Source organism: Corvus kubaryi, unplaced genomic scaffold (genome assembly GCF_017639235.1).
Source record: "Corvus kubaryi isolate FWS band 111438036 unplaced genomic scaffold, C.kubaryi_AGA036_p1.0 137, whole genome shotgun sequence".
NCBI classification, from domain to species: Eukaryota; Metazoa; Chordata; class Aves; order Passeriformes; family Corvidae; genus Corvus; species Corvus kubaryi.
The window spans coordinates 1,262,912-1,272,087 of NW_024580671.1; the positions used below are offsets into that span (position 1 = coordinate 1,262,912).

Genomic DNA, 9,176 nt, shown 5'->3' on the forward strand with positions numbered 1-9,176 from the left:
AGGAAGGAAGGAAGGAAGGAAGGAAGGAAGGAAGGAAGGAAGGAAGGTGCCAGTGGTAGCTCCTGGAGTTCCTCTGGAGTTCCTCTGGAGTTCCTCTGCTCTCTGCAAGAACTTAGGATATTTCTTTCTTAATCACCTCTCCTGGAGATTAACTTCACCTTTGTTTCACTTCAACCTCATTGAATTGATGTTCCTTACCTTGCTATATGTCATTCAGGCTGGTGGAAGACTGATGTTTGAGGATAAAGGTGTATTTTGGCTCCAGCTGGGAGCTAGTTTTGTTGCTGCAGTGGAGTTCTTTCAAATTCAGAGAAAAAAAATTAAGTATGTAATTTGTTTTTTTCTGAGACATTCCACTTTGCACCAGAGCACACTCAGAGCAACTGTCATGAGCCTGGTGTATCACAGTCCATGGTTTTGACAGGAGAATCAGTAGCACAAGATGTTGTGTAGTAGGAAGTGATTCTATGCTCAGTTAATTAAAATCCGCAATATGACACGTAAAGCGGATTTGATTATAGTTCATTGTCTCAAAGACTTTATTGTTGGGAAGAAGAGGGGCAGCTTGCTTGCTTTTATTTTGAAGTAGTTCTATAATTTATGGTAGGTTAGTTATTAGAAAAAGACATGTAGCTTAGTTATTAGAAAAAGACATGTAGTACTTTTTGGTACTTTCTTGTTTGCTAGAACTCATCAAGTGTCCCAATGTTTGTCTGTAAAGATTTAACTAATGCAGTCCTTTGACAAGTGGCATGTGTCCTCATTTGTTTCAGGGGAGTCTTTTCCACTTCTACTGAAGCTAAAGTCTGCTGTGAACACTGAGTGAAGAGGTGGAGAATCAGGGGTCCTATTTATGGCTTTCTAAGTCCATAGAAATAATCACAGGGAAATTTTGAAAGAGATCTTTAATTACCTAACACTCCTCCTGAAAAGTAATCTCCTGTCAAATCCAGCTGTGCAATGGGACAGCTAGTTACCTGAGGCTTTGTTACACTTTTTAAAGAAGCCAACAAAACAACTGTAAGTATTTTTTATTGTCAAGTGTATTTTTTGAGATATTAATTTGAGTTCTGACTTAGAAGTTTGCTGGGCCGATTCAGATGGCCATTTTTTCATGTCAGAAAATATTTACAGCTATGTGTGGGAGTTCCTTCAGAAGTGCAACACAATTTTTCTTCAGACACTGTTAATATTTCAGGTTGACACTATGTTAGAAAAATACAGAAACTGTTTTTCTTGACATTTGGGTTATGCTATCTGAAATTCATTTCAATGGCAACAAGAAGCATTGGTGCAAATGGCACCCTTTTATGAAAGGAAATCCTGCTGTACTAAATCATTACTGTAACCCTATAATCCTAAACTGAGAGAAGACTTCAAAGGACTGAGTTTTACTCCTGCTTTCACATCAGGCAATCAGTAATGCACAAGTATTTGCATATGTGAAAAGCTGGCACAGTTGATATAGTGATAACAAAGCACGGTTATATAGAATTTTCACTGTTGCCACCATTTTAAAGTTCACTAAAAAAAAGTATCCTTTCAGCTTTTTTTAATTTGTTTGATAAATTTTGAAGCTTTGTCATTTAAATTTTCAGATTTTTTTTTGTAGCAGCTGTGAAAGACAACAATATAAAAAGAGTAGTCTATGATTTACAGCTATAAATTTTATATAGCTGTTAGTGAAAGAAGGTTTTCATTTCCATTCCGGCAAGATCATTGTTATAAATGAATTCCCTCTTCGGAGGCTAAAAAAATCTACAGAAATATTTGTGGGATAACCTTTCTTTTAATCACTACTTTTGCTTAGGTCTTTACCTATCTCTCTGTCCATTGCTTGTTCTGTGCATATTTGCCTTTATTTCTGTTCTTCCCTTTCTGTTTGTCATTCTTGGTCCTTATTATTTTCTCAGTATTTGGCTTTCTCATGCATGCTTTTAATGTACCTTTGCTTTTCTTAAATCTTTCTGTGTGCTTGTATTCTCTGAAAGTGCAGGGTTATGTTTGGCAATCAGTAACTCAGGGATTGAGTGACTGATCACACTGAATCAATGCTGCATCGCTGGTATCCTCCCATCACCTTTCTCAGCCTGCTTCTTTCTGACACTCCGAGGATTTTTTGTGCTACTGTGCCAGAGTAGGAAAATAGCATAAGCTTGCTCTGAGATAGTTGCTTTCTCTGCCGTGGTCTAATTTGCTCCTTCTCAGCCTTGCATATTTCATTGCCTTGCCAGAAGTTGCAATATCCTCCCTGCTTTGTCTGCAAATGAGCCCATACATTTTTGGTGAAGCCCTGTCCTTACACTCCACAGCAAGCCAAGGGGAATGTGCTGATTGTGACTCTGCTTCAGGATGTTCATATTGTGCTAATGCCACAGGACTGGCACAGGCTATTACCTTAATATATGGTATGTGACAACATACTTCTGCTGCGATTCAGCATCTCAGCCTTGTTACTACAATTTTTCTTACCATTTTGTGTGGCTCAGAACTTCATGTGGGTATTATTTGCAAAGCTAAGATTTTTACCGTTGCTCTTATTGATTTTGTGTGAGCTCTTCTCAGAACAAAACATGGACTTTTGGCTTATAGTAGTAGGAAAGACATGGTGTGCTGTCATGTTTGAGAGGCTGAGGCATACAGTAAAATTTGCTGGACAGCCTTTTTGATTCCCATGGATACATCAATTCCGACTGATATATTGTTGACCAATATTGCCCCTATCACCTGCAGGAAATGAGTGGACAAGTAACTGAGCTGTCAGCTTAAATCAGAGAATGAAAATAGTCATAGCTGCATGCCTCGTAAAAGTCAGTGGTGCAATTTTCCCTTGAAAAGAGTAATTGCTTTTTTTCCCTGTTTCTAAAGCAAAACTTCAGATCTTAAAAAGGAACAACACAAAGTATTTATGACTCTGGAAATCCTTTCATAAAATGAGGATTCCCTTTAATGGTTTCCCATGTAAAAGTAGAAATATTTTAGGAGGGTAATGGATATATGGCGATAGAATAAAAATTCAATGTCAATGACTGAATGACCTTAAGTCAGTTTTCTGACTCCTTTCCTATTCACAGGAGTACCAGAACAGTAACACTGAAGGCAGCAAGTTTATAACTGGTATAGAGATACAGCCAAAAAAACCCCCCCCAAACCCGTGAAATTTCATCTCACTGACAACTTTAAACAAGATTAATTTGGGAAAGGCCAGTATTACTGTAGGCACTCTAGCTTATTAAAAAAAGGGCTTTCAGGGAACATGGTCAATGCAAATTTAGAGATAAATATAAACATACTCTTTGTGTCAGGATTGTTCGAAACATGCCTAAATGTTTGGTGTTGTGTATCTGTTAGTTTTGCACGCACCTCTGAGACCTTTAGTGCTGGTTTACTGTCGGACAGGCTATCAGATTTGACTTGCCACGTCTGAAGTGACTGGCTAATTGCTGTGTTTGTGGGACAGCATAGAAAATCTCTGGGTTTACCTGGGCCAGAGCAGATGCTGCTGCAAAATTGATGGAGCTGGACAAGGGGAATGCAGTGCGAGATGGTCACTGGAGACTTTGGTCTACAGAGCACATGCAGCACGGAATGGCACTAAAGGGCAGGAGAAGGGTCAGACACAGCAACTCCATCAGATCCTTACTCCCAGCAGGTCTGCATTCATCTGTTGTTGAATAAGGAGTTCATGGGGAACTGTCAGCTTGACTTCTTTCACAAGTGCTAATTTCATCCCACATCATTAACCTACTTCTTTTAAAATCCTATTCTTCACACTGACATTAACTCTCATTAGTTGATGGAACATAAAAAGCCCCTTTTTGAAAGTGGCTTATACAAAAATGTTCTTTAATAAAGGAGACCATGTCTAGATGTAACACGGTAGATAATTCTTGCTAGGATAAAAGTAATTTCCTTGTTAAGGGAAAAAAAATTAGAATCATAGAATATGGTGAGTTGGAAGGGACCCATCAAGATCATCGAGTCCAACTCCTGGCCCTGCACAAGACAGCACAAGAGTCACACCATGTGCCTGAGAACATTGTCCAAATGCTTCCTGAACTCTGTCAGGCTTGGTGCTGTGACGACTTCCCTTGGGAACCTGTTCAGTGCCCAACCAGCCTCTGGGTGAAAAACGTTTTCCTGATATCCAACCTAAACCCTCCCTGACCCAGCTTCAGGTCATTTCCTCAAGTCCTGTCACTGATGCCGAGAGTGAAGAGATCAGTATTTGCCCCTCCATTTCCCCTCATGAGGATGTTGAAGACCACAATGAGGTCTCCACTCAGTTTGCTCTCCTCCGGGATGAGCAAACCAAGTTTCCTCAGCCACTCCTCTTAAGGCTTCCCCTCCAGGTTCTTCACTGTCCCTCATGGTCCTCATTTGGACAATCTGTAATAGCTTAATGTCTTTCTTATATTGTGGTGCTGAAAACTGCACACAGTACTCAAGGTGAGGTTGCACCAGTGCAGAGCAGAGCAGCACAATCACTTCCTCCAACTGGTGGGCCATGCTGTACTTAATAGAATTGCCTTTGAAAAAAAGAACAATGTTTTATGATGATTGAAATTTGCATACTTCTTCTTGCAGCCCCAGAAACACCCCCCCACACACCTCTCCCTTGCCTTTCTATTAATATACTGTCATGATAAGTGTTCTTACTGTTACCACCACATACTCTTCTAAAAAAGTGCCAGTGGGAAAATTGTACATAAAGTATGACAAGGAAGCAAAAGCTCAAGTCTCTGAGAGCTGAGGTATTTTACATACAAACAGACAATAAGATGTTTTGAAATGATGTCAAGTGTGAGATTTTGGCACGAGGATGTAATGGATCATCATTTCTAGTCTCACAAACCTTAGTGGTTGTGAAAATTAGGAATCACTGTTAACAGCTAATTGTTCCCACTCATGAAGTTCCTGCTTTGGCTTCAGGCTTGAAGAACATCCTGTAAGCATTAACATTGCTCACTTTTTCCACTTCTGACAGTTCCTCTATAAAAGAGGAACTATAAACCAGCTCAGTGTAGGGCTGCCCAGCTTGATGTTGCACAGGTTTGTTTTTTCCATTGCCTCCAGTCACTACCAGAAAATATACTGGGACACTGCCCATGCCTAGAAGATGCTGCAGCACAGGAGGGACTTTCCAGGATATCTGCTGAATTCACGTGACTGCTGAACACACTGTATTTCACTTCTCAGGACTGACAGCATGGCCAGATCCACAGCCTTGCTCATTTGGGCTAATGAAACCCTAACAGAGTGGTAAAGTAATTCCAGGTTTTCACCCCATATTGCAGGCATGAGTAAATGCTTCCAAAGGGGTTTAATAGGCTGCAGAATGCTGTAATCAGTTTGCAGTATCAAGTACAGCTTCAGTTCTCTCACTTCCTAGCCAGTCTTCCTGACTTCCAGAAGTCCTGGACTAATGGTCAGTGTTTGCATGGGAAATCCAGGTTTCTGCTGCTTGGTCAGGTAACGGTGAAGGTCATATGCAATGGCTACTGGAAAGCTCCAGTGTATCAGACACTGCACAGTCCACACTCATGGTTTCCCTGTACAACACAAAGAATGCAAAGGATCCTTAGGACAGGACTTAGGATTTGTTATTCTAACCAACAGTCCAGTGAGCACTGAATTTTATTGGAGAAGCTGAGAAACATCAGCTGAGATCTATCTGCCTAGGGGCTACCAGGATTGAATAGGCAAGGAAGAGAGTGGGAAACGCAGGATCCAGCACAGTACAAAAAAAAAAAAAAAAGACCAGAACTGTATATGGGGGCTGCCTACTCTACAAGGCAGGAAACAATGGAACTCCCCAAAATTAGAGTCCTGCAAAGAAGGTAGATAACTAAGTTTTTCAACAGAGAAAGGTGACTGGTAAAAAACTCTACTTAGCATAACAAAAATCTTAAAGCATATTTAATTGCAAAATCTGTCCACTTCAGATCCTGATAAACTCCAGTTTATACTTATAATGAGTAAGCAATCAAAAAGGAAGTAGCTTCTGGGAATGAAGTACTTTTATTTGTATTTACAAATGTGCGCACGCAAACATCCTCACCCATTTATTTCTGTACACACAAGCCCACAACATATGTATATTTATATTAGTGTGCTCTCCAGGATGTAATTCTGGAGTGCTTGGCTGAGCACAAAGGTTTAAAACAGGCTTGGGGTTTGGAGACCTTCCATTTGCAGACTGGCGTGCATGGCTGGCTATGCACAGGAGAGCTGTGGTGAGACTGAAGGGGTAGGCTATTGTAGGGCTGGGGTAATAATTTTTAAAATCATCCACTTTGTCAAATGCAATATTTTAAGACTATTCCTCCAAATGTCTTGTTTCCTCCAAAATGTCACCAAGGAAATTTTCCCTCTAATGAGGCAGACAGTTGTAGCAAGTCTCACTGCTCACAGAAGGGGCTGGGTGATTCAGACAGGCAGTGATGATCAATGAGCAATGCTGCATACAGTATGTCACAAATGGAACAAAAAGGTTAGGGACATCTGAATGAGGGAGTTGAGCTGTCACCATCAGCCTTGCCTCCGGGTTTCATTCTGAAAATTGCAGGGAAGTTGTGCTCTTCCTCCCTCGAGATTTGCATAGGACATTTGCTGCATCAAGGATTCCTTCTAGTGGAAGCAGCTAGAAGAAAGGGGGAAGTCAGATAGCAGAGTGTCTCTGTGCGCTGTGCTGTTGCCAAGCAGATTATGTGCTGTAATCTGTAAGCACTGAACTGTGTTTGAATTACGAGGAACCTCTCCCTTGCTTTTGTTTTAGCCCACTGGGAGAGGCGATATTTCCGGACTGCTAATGTCACAGCGTGACCTGTTAATAACCTGCAAGAGCCTTCCTCCACTCCGCTGCCTCCTGCTCCCCCAGGACCCGGCAGCTGCCGTCACATGGATCGAATGCCTGCCTTCTATGCGTTTCATTGAGAAAAATTCAAGCATGTGGCCTGAGGTTCCCCTGATGACTGTCTGGGGATGATGATTTCTACCATCTGTTCTGGCTGCCTGTGGCTCCCGGAAACACCGAGGTGTATGTTGCTTCTGGCCATACGTGGGATTCCTAATGAAACCTCAGCTGCTGTCCAACTGTCTGTGAATATCAGATGGGTTTGAATTATCTTCCGCCAAGAGGGGAGGGAGAAGCACTTTGTTTAACTCTTTAATCTGAACCACTAGACAGCACATGCATAATCACAGGGTACAAAGCCGCTGAATTATTAGCATCTGCATCATGGTGGCAGCTGTAGCGTTTGCACGTGTGCTGGGTCTGTCTCATTCAAGATGCCCAGGCTGGTTGTTTCCAGGCTAAATATAAAGCCTCGAGTGAAATTCATCTTACTTTAGCTCACTTGGAAGCCTTATAATTATACCAGAGATTTATTTGATCCCTTCACTTCTGACTTGTGTTAAAGACACATTTCAGACATATAAATTGTATATCAGTATATGAAAAAGGTTGCTTATCAAATGTTTTAAATGCAGCTGAGGAATTGCAGCATTTCCAGTTATTTATTGAGATAGAGGAAGTCAGGGCAAATTGATATTAGTTTTGATATATGAAAGAGACTTTTGTGCAAAAAACCTTTGTAATGAATAAACACAAATCACTTCTCTTTCAGGATTTGATATCCTGTCTGTTTTTTTCCCTGTAGTCTATCATTTAGGAACCTTTTCTTGATGTTTGCTGCATATCAGATTTTAGTGGATGTTGAGAGTCACTATATCACCTAGAAGACCACATCTTAATAAAAACAATTTGACGTTCTTTCTTGTTAGAATTGTCTAGACTTCATCCCGTGATATTTACACTGTTTTCTCCATTCATACACATACTATTTTCTTTGAATGAATAGGTGGTCTCAGTAAAAAAACACTGAGTTTTATGTGGTCGGAAAAATTGTTGACAGTCAGTCCTGCAGCAGAGAAGTTATTACAGAGTTGCTGAACAGATCAGGAGTAACTGCTTACATTTCTTGCAGTCATTGTTCAGGCAGAGATATGCTAAGTATAAGACTTGCAAGAGACCTCAAAGGGAAAAAAAGGAAAAGGAAAAGGAAAAGGAAAAGGAAAAGGAAAAGGAAAAGGAAGGAGACAACTAGCAGTAGGCAGCAGTGACAGCCTTGGGTTGTTACACACTAAGGGAAGAGTATCAGTGCATGGTACTGGATGCTTCACATTTTCAGATTCAAGTTAAACACCTCTGTAGCATGACCTTATGCACTTATTTTTAGAGGTTGTTTTTCTACTAATATTGTGGATGCTAATCAAAGAATGTGAAAACACTTCTTAGCAATGGCTTACCAAAGGGCGTTTGTTTTTGCTTTTGGAGCTTTTTTTTTTATGCCATGAGACACAACAGCAATCTGCAAATGCATTCAGCAGCTAGTGCATAGGCATGGGGTGGGAGTCAGGGTTCCCACCACTGCTGGAATTTCTTTCTCTTATCGACTGACTCATGCAGAGATGTGCACATATCTCTTGCATATGCATACTGTCAGAAATCAGTATCAGGATAGAAGTCTTGAAAGTAGACAGTACCAGAAAATTCAGTAAGGCTTGGAAAAAAAAAAATTCTACTTTACTGATCCTTTTTTATTAAAAACAACAAAAAAAAAACCAAACAAACAAACCCCGCCATTCAAAGACACAGGAGCTATGTACAGAAACATTTCATGCATTTATTTTCTCCAGCCTGGAATGACCCAGTATCTACCTCTGCCTTCATCTTTAAAGCAGATTTTCTTTTAGCAATGAATGCAAGGCTACTGGCTTTTAGCAAACATGAGCGAGATAAGGACACACAAATACAGGAAAGGTGATTTGTCTACAATGTAAAGCTTCTCTGGCAGCATTTCTTTTTTTGTGTCTGGATACAGGAAAATTTATCTGTACTACCAGTGGCTGGCCAAAAAAAAAACCAAACCCAAACCCCCCCCCCCAAAAAGCACCCCACCAACAGAAAAAAACCCAACCCCAAAAACAAACCCCTTACAAGTCCCTTACTTTTAAAAATAGTTAGCTTTCAGCCCAGAGTTTTTTAAGGGAAATCTGGTGTTTCTTTCTTCTCTCTGCATAGATCTCTGCATCACTGAAGAGAGATTTGACAAATGGAGACAGCTTGTAACAATGTACTTGGAGCTCTGAAAGACTAAAATAAGTCATCGAAA

General features: G+C 40.6%; 1 long non-coding RNA gene across 1 annotated transcript; it reads left to right on the forward strand.

The window, feature by feature from the left end:
• The first annotated feature begins 709 nt into the window (after positions 1 to 709).
• On the forward strand, positions 710 to 7,630 carry LOC121659433. The gene is made up of 2 exons (XR_006014323.1): positions 710 to 1,020; positions 6,779 to 7,630. It is a non-coding gene; the product is annotated as an uncharacterized LOC121659433 (long non-coding RNA).
• Positions 7,631 to 9,176: the final 1,546 nt, after the last annotated feature.